Source organism: Cupressus sempervirens, chromosome 3, assembly GCF_028749045.1.
Source record: "Cupressus sempervirens isolate cs-2001-9-10 chromosome 3, ASM2874904v1, whole genome shotgun sequence".
NCBI classification, from domain to species: domain Eukaryota; kingdom Viridiplantae; phylum Streptophyta; class Pinopsida; order Cupressales; family Cupressaceae; genus Cupressus; species Cupressus sempervirens.
This window is the reverse complement of record NC_143120.1, coordinates 643771619-643787163: the sequence shown is the minus strand read 5'-3', so window position 1 is coordinate 643787163 and position 15545 is coordinate 643771619. Positions and strand designations below refer to the sequence as shown.

The following is a 15545-nucleotide window of genomic DNA, read 5'->3' as shown; positions in this document are numbered from 1 at the left end:
GAATGATGTGAAAGTATAAGAAAGCAAGTTGTTCTTACCTTTTTTTTTTACATAAATATATTTATCATAGAAATAATTTTTATTTATTTAATGTATTTAGATGATGTCCATATTATAAAGATGAACAATTGTGAAGCATTTAAAATCCATAAGAAATCTTATCACTTCAACATTGTTCATTTATATATTCTTGATTATAATTTTTTCCAATATCAAGTAGTTTGTAATGACAAAACTAAAGACATAATACATAATTACACCAAAGGCATACCTATACTGAAGTTATCAAACTTCAGAATTGCATCTATAGTGTATATTTACTCATAATAGTGCAAAACGATTGAAATATCATCCATAGTCAGATCATTTTAATTTTTTTCAAACATTTATTTCATTCACTATCTTATCTGTCCAATGGGAATTGACATTGAATGGTGGGTCGAATTGATTTTCACCTATCTTAATTCTTCATCAATACCATTTTTCCCATCACTTTATTATTTTTTAATACATTTTATTTCCTATTAAAATGACGTAAATGTGCAGGTGTCAAAGAAAAAATATGTTAAAATATTGGCTTACGAATTTTTTTGAAAAGATAATAATTAACTAATTAGTTTCGTTATCGTAAATGTGACACCAAGCTACTACTTACAGAATTACAGTTGTCACCGCCATGTTTCAACACTGACCTGCTAAGATAGCTACATTGCAACATGTGGCTTCTAGTGGTACATTCAGACATAGAGCTGCTACCGCATTCACTCCATCCAAAATTGGGGTAATAAGGGATGCTCACGTGATTTTCATAAAAATGTAAGAATTCCAAACATTGTAGCCATGCTTGATAACCTCTAAGAGGATTGTCTTGTCCAAAATCCATGGAACTATTCAACAAGTGAAGTCACACTGAAGGTGTGTTCTGGAAGTCTTAAGATGTTTTTTTTTTTTAATTTTCAACTAATTTGAATCTTGTTTATATGATTTTGTGTAAACTTATTTCTCTTCCAACTTTCATGAACATGAGATTATATTGCTTTTGAAACTCTATGTTCCATAAAATCCTAGCAAGAAGCAAGGGTTACTGTAGATACAACTCAATTGAACATGAGAAAATATTTCTACAAAAGTGCATGTTGAAGCTTAAAGAAAGAATGGGGGAGCTCATTGCAACAGATTCCATATCTACTTTATGTTCAAATAATGCACATAGCAGATGCTTTTAGTTACACGAATGATTTGCACCATAGTCATTTATGGATAAAATGCAATTGCTCCCCCTTTTATCAAAGAGAAAATTGTTACTATTTTCTAGCATAAGCTTCTCTTGCAATGTCTCTCCTTGATCTTCTTTCATCTCCCTCTACTAATTTCCTATGACTTCTACACCCATTATGTAAACAACTAACCATTACAATTCCTTGTTTCCCAAATTCCCCAAACAATTTCCATGTCTCACTTGGTTTCTCCACAATTGTCTCATGCCTCATCTCCCTCTTATGTTCCCACTAAATTCTTCACCTTCATCACTCTTTCCCCCATATAGACAATGTCAATTTCATTTCATCTTTTCAAATGTCAATTTAGAATCAAAAAATTATTAATATAACATAGAGAGTATGAAACAAAAGAAGTGGGCTCTCCAAAGTTGTTCTCCATAAAATTGCTATCTCATGGAGATTTACATCTAACACAACATTGGGTCCAATGTCTTTGATTGTTCCTATGGACATTCTATCTAGCCATTCATTGTCCTTGCCATATGTCATTGGCTACCTCTGCATGCCCATAAAAAAAACTAGTAAAGAAGGAATAAATAAGAACACATGGATTATGCTTTTATTGTTAAATTTTTGGGGTTACTGAATTGTTTATTATGGATACAAAACCATATAAATCAGATGACTTCATATGTTTTTCAAATTGAGTTGTAGCTTGTGTATTAAAACTATATCCCATTATTTGTTCACACATTCATGCAAAGTTAAAGGATAGACAAAGCAAGTAGAGTGTGGCAAAAGCCACATTCGGGCTGGCTCTTCCTCTTAAGGAGGAAATGATTTTAGAGTACATTTTTTTTGAGAAATATGGATCATTTTTTAATAGATTTCATGTAAAAGGAAAAAATGTTGAGAGGTCAATGGGCCCTTGGTCTACTGGTGAAGTTGAATGGCTCACAAAGAGCCCACCAAGGATCAAGTCTTGCTAAGTGCAAGGCTCCAACATTATAAGGGATGAGGCTAGGATCATGCCTCAGGTGATTTTGATGACGTGGATGCCCCTCAGTCCTTGGCTCTAAGCTGAAGAGGTTTCAGGCATGAGTGGGCTCGTATCGGGTTCTTAAAAAGTCTATGTGGTGGCCTTCACTGGTTGGTAGCTCGCAGGCTTTGTGCCTCGCTAGGCTGCCTCGCAAGTCTGAACCCTCCATCAAAAAAAAAATGTTGAGAGTTTTAATTGTTCTATATTTTAAATGCAAAAAACATGCATGTGGTTGTGAGGACAAGCAAATGAATTTGCATTTTAATTAAGGAAGCTATTTAAATTATTTAAAATATCTAGTAGTTTAAATTATTCAAAATATTTGATAGTTCGTTCCAAAGAGATTTCATCTTACTATAATTTGTGTCTTACAGAGTATTCCATAAAAAAAAAAAAATTTAAATGTATTAAGTCAAAAATCTATATTTTTAAAAAATGGTTTTATAAAATGGTTATGAAAATTTTGAAAATATTTAAACAACATTGTTTTAAAATTTTGATTGCATTTTTGAAAATTTGATTGTATTTTCATTAAAAATATTATGATATCAATATTAGATTTCAATCAAAATAAAACATTTTAAAAAATTACATAAAAAATTAATAGTAAATTTTTTTGTTATTTTAAAAAAAATTGAAATTAAAAATAATTATTATTTTAAAATAAATCAAAATGAAAAGTAAAATGAAAATAATTTTTGGAAGGTGTTTTTGCTCAAAGTTTTGCATATAAATTTTAGAGATTTTTTTTCCTTCAAAAATTAATGTGTGAAGTTTAGAATAGTTATCCTTGGGTGAAAAACTTGGAAATGTGATTAGACACAGCATAGGTGAAATGTAACAACTTTCTATCAAATGATTACTTTTGCAACAAGTGCCACATAGTGGCATGTACTTGTCATAATAGTTTTAATAATAATTAGAAATTTTAATTTAATATTGAATATTGTCAAGTTCGATTTTAGAAATATAAAGTTGTCATAATTATAGCACTAGATTTATAGTATATAATTTTATTTTTTAAGTATGCTAAATAATGATAGTTTACTATTTTATATATAGAAAGAGTTAATATCTAGTACTAGATACATAGTATATATTAATATTTTAAAGTATTTTAAATTGTCATTTTTTACTGTTTTGTATATTATAAGTTTAGTATAAGAAATAGTGTAGAATGTATAATAGTTGTATATTATATTATTTTTCAAATATAATAGTATTATATTATTTAATTATCATCACATATTATAAATTTATAGAATTAAATATTATACGTAAATTGTGAGCGCGTGCGCACGCACACACACACACAGAGTTTTATGAAATATAGTTATATATTTTAATAAAACATTATCTATAATGAATTTTGTACCTACATTTTAATTGTATATTATTATTCAAATATAGCTATAGTATATTATTTAACTCTTAACATATATTACAATTCACAAATTGTGTATCAAAAATTTAGCTGAAAAATATGAAATATGGAGAACCTTTCAAAAAAGGGCTCGTATAACACAAAATGAATTAAGAAAATCAAAGTTAAGATATTTGATTTTTATACTATAAAAAATGATACATAAATTATAGAACTTAAGAAATATGTAAATTACCTAAAAATATTTATTTGTGATTGGTGCATATTCATTAGGTTAATTGAGTTATCGGTTGAAGTGAATGCAATAGTACATTGCCTACAAAAAGTACAATAATGTGAAAAATGTTTGTAAATTTATATGAAATCAATTGGATTCCATGGCTTAAAATGACAACAATAACATTAAGGATAGAACCAACACAACATGTTACGGTTGTGGTTGTGTTTATAGTTAAGTTATGATATAATTTAAGATTATGATTATGGTTAAGATTAAGATCTATGGTAATGAAACATGATTATCTAAAATATGAAGCATGATTATCTTTCTAATTAGAAGTTTGGGTAAATTTATTTATATAACATCACTTTTATGTTTCAAGAAAATATACTAAATTTTACCTCTAACTCACCTTCAATATCTCTTTGGTATGCCTATTGCACCACCCTTAGGTGCGATTGGCATTTTATTATAACATTAAACCATACCCTCTCACTCCTCTTGTTGGCATCAACACTCTACTGAAATATCTACTGACAAGTTTTAACAACCCATAGTCAGACACTTTTCGTGAAAAATGTAAATATAAAAGAATATTCTCTGGCTTGATATCGCAGTAGATCTGATCCCTACATTCTTCATACATATAAACTAATTCTTTTGCAGTCCCTAGAGTGATTTTGAATTTGTTTTTCCAGTCCCACACAATGTGTGCTTCTTTAGACTCGCGAGATGAGAAAGAGTGGACATAGACTCATTAATTACAATGTAAATTATTTCAGTGACCAATTAAAATGACTTATTTAGTCAACACAATTATCAAATAAAATGAGCCCCAAACCTTTTGAAGATATGGGAAAGAGAAAATTGTCATATGTAGAAAGTATAGACCAAGATGCAAGCTAGTAGAGTTGTCATGTCAATGGACACAATGATTGAAAGTGTAATTATTGAAAAGGCATTATTTTGAAATCGAGAGTTGCAAAGCCAAAGTCTGGATGGAAAGTGTGAACACGAGCTTTGAAGAACTTATTTTCAACCATCGAAGAAAATGTGGAAGTATTGGCAATGTTTGTGAGAAATTTGATCGAATGGCTTGAAGAGATTGGGACATCGAATGCAATTACACTATCAACTCATAGTATTCATAACTCTTCATATGATGCTCAATTGGATGTGCGTGTTTGTCCACAACATCTTCATCATGTCTTCTACATATGTACAACTTCTCTTAACTAGATTTTATCTCTGTTAGGAGATATAATCGAAACATCAACAATAGCTACACGTGAACTCTATCTAAACATTTTCTTCAATATATCTTCAATAAATGTCCATTCTCTTCATGTTTTTACACGTTCTCTTAACCACATCATTTGGACACTCTATAGAACATGTCCTCAACTGTGCATAGCCTCATCTTCAATTCTCAAACATCACGACCTCAAACTATGTCTGCTACTCTATTAGTCTCACGGAATAATATGTATGTTGACATCAATGATAAATAATACTACAAAAATGCAACATATGAACACTGTAACATCTCTCCAACAATGATACGATACTCCCCCACAAGAATATCATCATCATTCATGCTAACAATATTTTCATGTGGAATGTAACATTGAGGTTTCTTTATCTCTTTATTTTGTTGGTTTTAGAGAACATAATCTAGATTATTAGAGCATTGTTGTGAAAATAATTCTTGTAGGTTACTAGTTCACAAGTTTTGTATCTTTATCATATGTTTTCTTCCATGATTATGATGTTTACATATTTTGGGAGGATGTTGACATGTTGTGGAAGAGTTTACAGCTATGTGAGTTGCATGTGTAGATCATTGTGATGTTCCTTGAAATTACAGGTTTATGGTCACAAGCTCAATGTGATGTTGTCAAGAGTTTCATTTCAATTTTGACATTATCTATGCGATTTCTGATTCTATAAATGCACATGGCAGGGATTGCACCTATATCTTTTTGGTTTCATGAGTTACATGTTGTATATGTTGATATTATGAGTTTCACTTAATAACTGGCATAATAGATTATGTGAACATTCATGTATGGGGTGGTGGTATTTTTTGTTTTTGTTGCAAGTATCTCTATATAGCACATAAAGTGCTTTGAATCATTACAATACATATTGCTAGAGGGATCATTCTATTGATCATTTTTGTGGCTACTTATTGACCCTTGTGAAATATATGTACAAGTGGAATTATTTTAGGACATAGGTGTTGTACACATTTCATTATAATATATGTACTTGCAATTTTTTGATTTATGTGTTGTACACCTAGAGCGCCTAGATGAACATGATGCAACATGTAGATATTATTTCAGAATATTCCTAGGTCACACTTGAAATTATATTGTATCATTATAATACAATATTTAGCATCATTATTTAATATTAGGAAAATAAACTAATAAAATAGTCAATAATGAATGGGGCTAAAGAGGTTAGGCAATAGATGATTTATGTACTACCACTTGGTAGTTTTGTGGGATCTTCTTTCTAGGAAGAAACCCTAAAGGTATTTTTGGAGGTAAGGTAGGTTTGTAGCATTTTAAAAGGTTGGAAGAACAACATGTAATGTGTGTTTACTTAGTTTGCACAATTTTGTTGTTATTTCCTATGCCTTCAAAGGCTTTCTTGGACATACTGTAATGTTGAATCACTAGATAATACATGGATGATGAGTGATTTGAAATTTGGATTTTTCCTTCACAACTATTTTCCCATGCTATTTCTCACGACAAATGTTTTGGAATATGTTGTCTATTCTCTTGAATCTAGATTCTACGTACTTGTTTGGTCAATTTACTAGCTTGGTTCTTTGGAAATTGTCATCAATTGGCTGAAAATTCATTAAAATGAAAATCAAGTTTAATAAATTCTTTGATTTCTTATAAATCTTTGTTAGATACTTAACCATAGTTAGGTTTAGTGAGGTTAGCATTTTCAACCTTATCATTCTTGTGATATTTCTATCAGTATTTAACTATGTATTTTTTTTAATCAAACACATTGACCCATGTTTCATGAGTAGTGATTCACACATGAATCCATCTCTCACAAGAGTAAATAGAACACTTAGCATTCATTAGATCTAGGTTATTCCCACAGAGGCGAAGCATCGAGACTTCCTAGGAGGTCACCCATCCCAGTACTACTCCAACTCAAGCGTGCTTAAATACAAAGTTTCCTCCATGGTTAAACCCACTCTACTTGCAGCCTCATTTGCAAAACCTTCACCAAGTGTTGTACCTTATGAACCATTTATTAGAAAGCCCCTTAAGGTTTTTCAAATGGGGATGGGTGACATCCTACAAAACTTTCACCAAATGTTGTTCTTGACAAGGTTTGAATTCTTCACAAATGAAAAGTAACAAAACAAAAGCAGTAATTACATAAATTGATAGAAATTATGATAGTAAAAATATATAGCAAGAAAGTAAAATTGGATATGTAGAACAAACCATTAGGATATGCTAAGTTAAAAGCATAAATCTAAAAAAGAGACAGTTGAATAAACACCATCATACATTTTGGACACACAAATAGTTTAATTATTATTGTGATGTATTCTTTTAAATTTATCAAACCTTATTGACATGTTATATGTTGTACATTTAATACCTTGGGCCGTGCCCAAAATTGTCACATTCTTTAAGAAATGTAAATTTGAGGTAACCATTTGGAAAGAGAAAAAGATATTTGGAAATACATTTATATTTCTTGACCTAGCTTACAATAGGAACTAAAATTATTTTAAATAATGAAACTGAATAGTACCTTGAAAACCATATCCATTATGTTTTTCTTTTTTCTTTTTGATCTTTATCTAGAGGCTTATGTTGAAACTTATCAAATTTGCATCATTTAACTTGAAAATGACTATCTATCTTCTTCAATGCATTAGTATTTAAGCTATCCTTGTACAAATAATTTATCTTCCTCAAATGCATTGTATTTGTTCATGAGTTATGAAGTTTTTCATTTGACAAGGATGTGTACAAATTATTTTTACTTAGTAGTTCGAGTATTCATTTGATCAAGTTGCATCTAATGTACTATTTGTTTATTTGCAATTATGTATGTTTGATTTTAAAATATTTTTAAACTAAACTTCTTTATAATACAAATAGATATCCCTAACAAATACAATTATTATATTCTATGATTTTGTTTACTCTAATATATTATTGAAAGGTTATTTTATTACTAGCATTACTATTACATGTTTGTTCAATGTAAGCATTATTTATTATGTATGAAAAATATATTCTATAAGTTTTTATTATATATTTATTATATTTAGATTGACAATTGAAGTCATGCTAAATAATTACAATATAATATAGATAGATGATTGATATTATAGTTTTGTCTTTAATTCCTTTGATATATAGAGGTGTGAGATAGTAATGGATTACTATAAATATTTAATGTTTACCTTCCTCTCTTTTATGAAATGATATAAAGCATATACCTCTATCAAAAATAGGTTTGCATAAATCATTTTCTCCTTACCTTTATTAATGAGAGCCAACAAAGAAATTAATAAATAATTAGTCGACAGGCTTTTACATCAGGGCAAAGCTTGCCGGAATAGTCTCATGCTCCTTTTTATTTGCTGATAAATTTTGAAATGATGGGGAAATGATTTGTCAATAATTTTGAATAGTGGTCATCCTACTTGCATTTGTGTTATTTCTCTGAAATTAAAATAGCTACATGGGGAGATTTTGTAGCACTGACTACTTCTACCACATTAACTTTGACTACTTCTACTTCATTCATATATATTAAAGGTGAGAAGATTGATGTCTTCAATACTCCCAGTCTAAAAAAAATAGTCCTTAATTTTACTAGGACATGGAAAGCCATCAAACATGTATATGAAGAGTGGGCATGTGAAGTGCTTGACATAATGCCTATGCATTGCAATGATTTCCCAACAAATCCAAATTTGGATGATTTGATTTTTAGGGCTTGAAAATCATTCTAGCAAATACAATTGGCAGGAGTAAAGCCAAACCCCACAAATATTGCCAACATCATCCCCGCTTGTTAAAAAATGGGAGCTATTAAATAGGGCATGTGAATTTTTTTAATTAATGGATTTTCCTAGTATACACTATTTAATAATCTACTTTGATTAAGAAATCACCTCAATATTGTAAACCCAAAAAACTAAAATTAATCTATATTTAAATTAAATTTCGGCCTGTACAATAAAAATCTTATATTTTAACTTTAAACTTATCCCTTAACGAATAAATATGTTTTAAATATTTATACTAATTTTGCAATGGTCCCATTTAGAAGTGTATTGTAGTTATAGAATTTTAATAATTTAAACATCATGGAGTATACCTGAAATTGTTGGGTTGTGATGACTAGGAATTTGAGGCTTCCTGATTACAAAGGCTATCTTCCTAGCCCATGGCCTCCATCTCATTTGACTTGTTTCCTTTGGTTTGGCATGTCACTATTTTGCGTCTTGATAGCCAAAGACTCTTTGAAGCTTTTCTCTCTGGTAAGCTTGTAGTTCTTCCACCATACCCTCTTAACAAATTTAATGAGGCTATGAGATAGTGAAGTTGAACTTTTGAACACCTATTAGTTCGTAACTCTATACATGTTTTAGGCCAACTCTAAAATTTATTCCAATAGAGGAACCTCAACTGATAAGTATAACCAGGGAACTTGGGAAAATAATAATTTATTCTTTCAATTAAAAAGGAGGTTTAATTCACTGTGTACTATGCCTTTAGATAGATGTAGAAGTTTAGAATAGCTATTTCCCACAATTTTCTTGGTATGTGTTCTTGATTGACTTTGGCATTTCTGCTAGCAAAGAAAAAATTCAAACTCTCCTACCAAACAAATTTCATCATTTTTTGTTATTTATTGCAATAGTAAATTGTATAAACTCTTCCCATCAAAATTTTCCAAAATATTTTTAATTAGTTACAAGAAAATCAGAAGTAGCCAAAAATATATCAAAAAAAATCTCAAGATAAAGGATTCATTCATGATATGCTCACCTTTGTGAGCATCACCTAGATCCAATGAGTGCTAAGTGTTCTATTTATTGCCGTGAGAGATGGATTTGTGTAAATCACTACTCATGAAACATGATTCAATGAGTTTGACTTGAAAAACTACACAATTAAATCCCGATAGCCAAACCATATGCTCAAAAATGTAATAATAAGAAATACAAAAACATATTTAGAATACTACATGAAATTCATTTCTTGCAACATATGTAGGAGGAAAGAATAATTATAGGAAATTAGTTTAAAATAATTCAGTAATTGTAAATGATTATGAAAATGAAAATGTAGGCCTCTAGTAACTATGGTATTAATGTAGGAGAAACAAATAATGGAAATAACATACAACATAGGTATCTTTTGTCATAAATAAAGATAGATCAAAACATATGATACATGATAGATAAAGATTCAAAATGGCCTACATAAATCTTCGAGTCTGATGTTACATCAGATGAAATAGTGTCCACCAGACATTCTTCTCTATATGAAGCCTTAAACAAAAGAAAGAAATTAACATGATTGAAGAAGGCTATTAAAATTAATAAATTTAAAACAATTTTAAAAGCAACTATGATTTTGAATAGAAATCGTCATATTGAGAGCACCATCATCAAGCGCATTTAAAAAACAAAGTAGAAATAGAAACTCAACCAAGTATAATTCTACAAAACCAATAACAACTCTCTACTCCTCTCAATTTATTGAGACATCAATATTGCAGAGAAAATGTCTATTTGCATATGTTATTGAACATATATTACACAATATTTATATGTACAATTTCTTTGTACAAATCTGGCTAACAGATTCACCTCATACAACTATCGATTATACAGTTGCATCCACTCTCACGAGAGCTTTTCAAAGCAACTATTCGACTGTGATACTTTGTTGGTAAACAGATTTGTCACAGTAGAATTGGCCCAACGGAGTGTGTGGCAAATCATTCACAACAGTTGGATAGGCCCTTGGTATGCGGCCTTCCTCTGCGTTTAGAGGGGCAGCTCCCTCGTATGATATAATATTTAAAGGGTTTTTTGAATAAAAGATGGAATCAAACTTTTAAAGGTGAGAAAGCTCATGATGATGAATGCACCACACGACTTCAAAGCTTTCTCAAACTACTAACTTAAAATTGCTAATAATAATGATCAAGATCTACGCTTTAAAAAAAAAAAAAAAACTATTACTAGCACAACGCTGATCCACAAATTCATAAACATCTACACCATACCATGAGAATGCTCACTACAAAGAGAATCAACATTTGAAACAATTTAGATTCGAAAAGAGGGAACTCAAACTGCACATTCCATTATTTTCTTGCACCAAGAAAGCAATCGAGATTTTTCAATTCAGAGATAAAAAGTGTACATACTTTCCAAAATTTATCCCTAGATTGAAATTTCAGCATGGTGTTCCCTTCTTCCAAAGCCAAAAAAAAGTCTCCTTACAAAGCCCAAAAGGTGTCCTTATATAGACATAGAGGTTAATAACTACCTCTCTGAGGTTAATAACCACCTCCCAAATATGTGATTTGGGTGAGGTTAATTAACCTCAAGAAAATTAACCTATACAAGGAAACTCGTAAAAGCAAAACTTTAGCTAGAGTTCCTAAGAACGTTTGCATATACAATCACTAATTCTTCTAGCTATTAGCCCTATCTATCTGGACACAATTGATCTATCTCGGAAAGCCTTGTAAGCATCTCGGATGAGCATCATTGATTCATAGTTTGGAATGAGCACATTTTCCATCCTGAGTTTGGCTGTGAGATATCTATCTTGGATTTCTTCTGACTCCTGCCGATAAGCTGAAATGTTACAATCTCCCAGTGTGACTACAACCAGGCTAAGCTTCATCATAGTTTCAGCATCTGATACATGGTTCTCTATCTTCGAATGAATCTGAACACTGAAGGAATCAAGGAGAAACTGACAATCAATATGCTGAAGATCACTTACTAGCACCCCACTTGTGATAGTGGAGATTAATTCATCTGTACTTTTTGCTTTCAGTTGCTCCAAAGAAGTTATTAACTTTTTGAACTCAGTGATCCCTTTGTTGATGTTTATCATCTTCCAACCAACACTTTTACTCCACATACGTATTTGGTTGTCGCTTGGATCAGCAATAATTTTCTCAAGGAGTAGGGTGCTCGTATCCAGCTTGGCCATTTCCTTTAATTCATCAGCTACTTTTTTCCAGTTGGATTTATGTTCTTTGCTATTTTCCAGCTCCTTAGAAATTTCCTGTATCTGAGTGATGGCTTTCCCACATATCTCTTTTACTCCAATTATAAGTTTGTAAGCATCTTCTATCATCCTGTTTATCCAAGCCTCGATCATCATACTATATGAATTTTGTTGGTCGATTCTTTCAACAACAATATGATCTAAAATACCATCAAGACCTGTTAGAACCGGCAGGGTGGCCACGACTTGAGTATTAGAAGTATTGCTGATTGAATTAACATAAGCTACCATCATCTGAAGTTGTTCTTTGAGTTGCTCTTTGGCTCTTCTTTCTTTCTTCGCCCTTTGCAACATCTGAGCGACAATCAATTCAAAATTTTGAAACTCTCTTTCCGCATTAGAAGGACCAAGTTCAACATTTTCTAGGATGAGATCTGATTCAGATGCTTCATCAACATTCTTTTCAACTATAGGCTTGGCTAATTCCACACACAAATTGCCTGAAGTTTTATCAATAGCTAACCTGGACATCACTTTGGCCTTTTTCGCCTTAGGAGGCTTCTAAAGAATGCTAGAGACCATATCAAATGGAGGTGGAACCATTTGAACAACTTTCTTCCTCTTCTGAAGACTATCTTGGAACCATGAATGTGTAACCTTTGAAACTTGTTCGGCATCTGTTACATTTTCAGCAACCATCATTAAGTCTTCCGAATTAGATAACGGGTCATCTAACTGTGTAATGTCTATTATGGGCACATCAGGAGGAGGAAGACTCAAGTGAGGAGTCGCTACATCACGAGGGGATGTAACCGAAACATGTGATTCAACAATTTGAGGGCTTCTTTGGTCTTTTTCATTCCTTCTACCTTTCATTCTTGTTCTTTTCCTTTGGACTGTAAATTTGTCTGGCTGATTCAAATCTTCATCTTGATCTTGAGCATCTATATCTAGTTGTTGTACCTTCTCACTAGAAGTGGCCTCTATCGCCATTTGAGATGATTCCCCTATATTATTTCTCCCTTCTTTATTTTGAGATTCACCAGTTGCTTTTTCGGTTCTAACCTTACTGATCCAGTCTCTTGTTCTTTTAAGAACATAGGAAGACCTCTCCTTCAAGCTTTTCAACTCGGGAATTGACCAATCAATAGGAGAGAGCTCTAGCACTTCAATTTTCTCATAATAATAAGGATCAACCAAAGAAACCTCATCATCATCTATGCATGTTACATCAATGTCTAACTTGAAGTCTATTACCTGTCATACTGTAAGCCGCATCCAATCTCTCTTCCTGACTTCAAAGTCATTTTCACAATCCTCCCAAAAGTCTTCTAGAGCCGGGAAGTGACCAAGACTGGGATTTAACTTCAATTCATTCACAGCATAGCCCTTACTATCATAAGGGAAATGCATCGTGTAAGGATGCAAATTTATCGTGGCAATAGATCTTTCAATGTTCCTGGCATCTGATGCAGTGTCAACTATAATATCCGATGCCGATAGGAAAAGTTATTTCATCTGTCCTCCTATTCCTGCAAAGTTTGTTGATTTGATTAATTTGCCTACACATTTCAATTAAGACTAATTTATCATCAACAAATCTAGGTAGCATCAACGGACATCCATCATAGGCAGCTAGCCGGATATAAGTAAACTTCGGAAATTGTATAAAAACACTTCCGTATTTTTGCACTTTCATCACTGCCTCTGGTGAAATCCTGAGCCCAATGTTCCCCTGAATTTCCCTTACAGTTAGCATGGTGAATGCGTCATTCACTCTTCTGAAATGGTGTAGGCTATTATCATACTGAATTTGAGGAAGATAATTATAAATGATGGTTGTGTCATCATAAATGCCCTGCCGGTTAAGTCCTGGCCAACTTTTGGTACTTGCAATTGCATAGAAAAGATATGAAGTCATATAAAAGTAGTCATTTTCCTGAAGTCCCATGAGCTGTCTTTGCAATGAGTCACTGATAATTTCAGCCCAATCAATGTATTGTTTTCCTTCACAGACCATATTAATGAATAGAAACATCCAACCTTCAAACTCGTGTGAATCCCGAAGACCAACGATCCTGCTCAACAAAGTTACCATGTTCGCCACATCTTCTTTCAGTGATGATCTGTGAATGGATTTGCCTAATTGAGATTTGCCTCTTCTTAGTTGGAAGAACCACGATCTTGCCACAGTATTTAAACATTGAGTTGGATTGGCAGTAAAATATTCCTGGGCAGTTCTTAGATTAATGCTGGCATATTGCATCCTAGTGGGCAGTCGAAAAATGATAGCAATAGAGGCAGGGTCCAGGCGGGCAATTGTTTCATTGTTCGGTGAAAGAACTTCTCTAGTGCTGGGATGATAAGCTTTCATGCATTCCAACACTAATTCTGGGCATTGTACGGAAATGGGATGCCCACCTGCCTGGGCCAAGCCACTGTCCAATATTTTTGTAGCTAATGGAGTCTTTTCTTCATTCACAAGAGATGACCAGAAGTTTTGAAGGCAGATACTTCCTAAAATGGTGTCACCAATATCTGGAAGCGTACTTCTTAAAATAGGAGCATAATTCGGCCTCTGATACTTGTACTTCATGGTTTGAATTCCAATCCTTTTCTCAAATATGTCGAGTTACAAAGAGAATAAGAATGCTGATTCAAACTCGGGTGACTTAATGAGTGGAGCTTCCAAAGTTGTAGGTCAGGAAAGGGTATTTTGTCAAACGTTTTGCCAACACCTTGTATGTTCGGTTTATGTTCACCACCCTTTTTTTATCTTGGCATTACGTCAAACAAATCAGGGGCGATCTCGGGAGTTGCTTGCATCTTTTATGCTCCTCACTGCAGCAGTATGCAAAACAGATGAGAGCCTCTATACAAAGCTCCGGCTGAGCAAATCCAACAATCATCGTAGTCCACGAAACCACATGGGATTAGGCAATGTATCAAACACTTTGTAGGCATCTTCCATACTCGATACTGGTAATTTGTTCTTTTGGCACTATTCTAAATCAAAAACATTACGGGCTGAGACATTCTGTCATGCCTTGGGTTTGCAGCCGATACAGTGCCTGCGTATTAGCAATGGCAGTAAAATTGAATTTTTAATATCAAACACTTTGCTTGCTCACCATCTCCAAAGCTGTAATCCCGCCCTTAGCTATCATTCATTTCGCGTTTGCAATCTCCACCGGAGTCCCCGCACTTCATCTGTCCCATTTTAACATCACTCGCGTCATTCATTTACGTGCAAGATCAAACCATCAATTATCAAGGGGTTTGATATTGATAATACGCATTATAGTGTCATCAATTGCCGAAGGTCGTGCGGCTCGACTTGGGAGGAGGGCGGAAGGCATTTAAAACTTGGCATCATATCACTACTTGCCCATCATGATAACCACAGATT

At 32.5% G+C, this 15545-nt stretch overlaps 1 pseudogene; it reads right to left on the bottom strand.

The window, feature by feature from the left end:
* Positions 1-13895, bottom strand: part of LOC149568333 (G-type lectin S-receptor-like serine/threonine-protein kinase At2g19130) — a 32682-nt pseudogene extending 18787 nt beyond the window's left edge.
* Positions 13896-15545: the final 1650 nt, after the last annotated feature.